This window comes from Berghia stephanieae, chromosome 5 (assembly GCF_034508935.2).
Source record: "Berghia stephanieae isolate SIO BIC M18660-M18661 chromosome 5, UCSD_Bste_1.3, whole genome shotgun sequence".
Classification (NCBI taxonomy): Eukaryota; Metazoa; Mollusca; class Gastropoda; order Nudibranchia; family Aeolidiidae; genus Berghia; species Berghia stephanieae.
In genome coordinates this window covers 50,309,263-50,311,762 of record NC_088364.1, presented here as the reverse complement: position 1 = coordinate 50,311,762, position 2,500 = coordinate 50,309,263, and the positions used below count along the sequence as shown (strand labels likewise).

The window sequence follows — 2,500 nt, the reverse complement described above, 5'->3', positions numbered from 1 at the left end:
ATCTATAATTCATTTCGGCACTCCCGGAAAGAAGTGATCCCTACGCAGTGGAGTAAGTTTACAGATGATCTGCCCAGCAATAATGTTGACACATTGGGATCAGTGGCGGTTCTAGCCTATTTACAGTGGTTGGGCAAAGATGATCCGGTCATATATATATATATATATATATATATATATATATATATATATATATATATATATATATATATATATATATATATATATATATATATATATATATATATATATATATAATTTATTTATTTATTTTTTTTTTTAATTATAATTTTTTTTTCACCTTTAAAAAAAATATTTCAACCACAAATAATCACATTCACAATGAAATGACAATACAAGTAGATTTTAATTATTCCAAACGTAATCAAAAAATAATCACGAAAGAGAATACAACTAAAAACTAAAGCGACGAGACATAATGCGACAACACCTTGACAATAGAAGTCCCATTTCGTTCACTCGAAAAATTAAAGAGATGCTTAAATCCCTCAACGGCGAGATTAATATTTCTGTTACATTACTGGTTTTCAGTAGTATGTAGTAACCTTAAAGTTTTCATCGAGAAGCAACAACAGCGATATGACTCGAGTTTCATTCAGAGCTGAAATTGCATCATTTTTACTGCTGTCTTGGTGGTTAGAATGATTGTGCCGGTGGTGGTAGTGGTTGGAATAGTGGTAGCGGTGGTGGTGGTGGTGGAGGAGGAGGAGGAAGACGAGGCGGTGAGGGAGGATGTAATTATGATAGTGGTTTTGGTGGTGCTGTTGGTTAGAATGATAGTTGTGGAGACGATTGTTGTACTTGTTGTTAATATTGTTGTTGTTGTTGTTGTTGTTGTTGTTTGTTGTTGTTGTTGTTGTTGTTAATGATGATGATGATGATGATGATGATGATGATGATGATGATGATGACAACCACGATGTGTCGACAATGATGGTTACCACCATACGATATTACAAAGTTTATTTAATCTTAGGCTTTCGCCAATAATTCACACAATACAATTAAGACAAAAGAATGTTATCAATCTCTCCTCATGCATTCGTTATACTATCACAATAACGACCGTGTTATTACTCCTTCCCAATGCTATCTATACAAGAGTGCTATGCTCCTTCCCCAACCAACCCCTAGCTTCCCGCCTCTTCGTCGCGAACTATCTTATGTATGTATTAGCTTCAGGACGGGCAAGTACGGAATCTGCCCACCCTTCCTTTAAACGTCTTTATTTCCTCTATAACTTAGAATTCAACTCTCTCCTTACTCAGAAGAGTATTTCTCGTATACTAATTCAATTGTTTAGAAAATCAAAATGGTGGTTGTATTAATATTTATTTAGTCGTGACTTTTGAATGAAATGTTTTGTTTTATTAGAGGAAATACAATAGAAAATTACATTGTTTTGCAAAATTATTTAGTCTGGCAATAAAAATACAGCGGTAATTACTTTAAGAATAATAAAAAAAAGAACTAACAAATTAATTTGTTAAAAAACAAAAACAAAAAAACAACAAAAAACAAATAAGAAAACAATTTAAATAAATGAGTTTTGAGAAGTACTTAAAGAAAACGAGAAAAAAAAAAGAAATAATTTAAATGGATAAACAAATATATAAAAACAACACAAATTAATACTAAATTGATATAATATTAGTAAGTTAATAAATTTAATTCAATACTGGAACCTTCCCAAAGTCATTACATCAATGGTACCAGCACAAGTAAGGCAATAAATAAGAAAAAGTTCGTTTGCCAAAAGCTCTATTCAGTGTTCACTGGTTATTAAGGTGGGCTCATTTGAATTAGCCCGACCTAGTACTAGAGAGGCCAGACAGCAAAAATCGGAGTTAGTTCACCGTCAGGCGACGTGACGATGAGATGACGATGTGGGCGGAGTGGAGTGGTTGGGGAGGGGGGGGGGGGGGGGGGTTGATAAAAAGAACAGGAGCGTATCCTGGTTTATGCATTACGGGGTGCATGGTCATTCGCAATCTATCAAAAATACACACAAATTGATTTCAGTACGAAGTATCAAGTTTAAGTAGTAACTTTTGAAATTATCTAATTTAGATTAGATTATTTCGGACCTGGTAATACAGCTTATAACTTGAAAAAAACAGGCTGGTATTTGCCCACCCTGCCCATTATTACCAGCCGTCCCTGATTGGGATTTATGCAATTTTTGAAAGAGAGAAATAGTAAGAGGGGGAGTAGTAGTAGTAGTAGTAGTAGTAGTGGTGGTGATGGTGATGGTGTTGGTAATACTAATGGCAATAGTAATAGTTGTTGTAGATACAGTAGTAGTAGTAGTAGTAGTAGTAGTAGTAGTAGTAATAATAATAATAGTAGCAGCAATAGTAATAGTAGTAGTAGTAGTAGTAGTAGTAGTAGTAGTAGTAGTAGTAGTACTGATTAATGGTAGCAATAGTGATTGTGGTGGAAGTGGTTGTAGGAGTAGTAGTAATTGTAGTAGTGGTAG

General features: G+C 33.8%; 2 protein-coding genes across 3 annotated transcripts in view; one reads left to right on the top strand and one right to left on the bottom strand.

Annotated features, from left to right (window-relative positions):
* The window catches only part of LOC144973122 (uncharacterized), a 27,256-nt gene that overhangs the window by 426 nt on the left and 24,330 nt on the right, over positions 1–2,500 (top strand). The window lies entirely within an intron of this gene.
* LOC144973121 (palmitoyltransferase ZDHHC4-like) overlaps positions 1–2,500 on the bottom strand; it is a 35,164-nt gene that overhangs the window by 19,150 nt on the left and 13,514 nt on the right. The window lies entirely within an intron of this gene.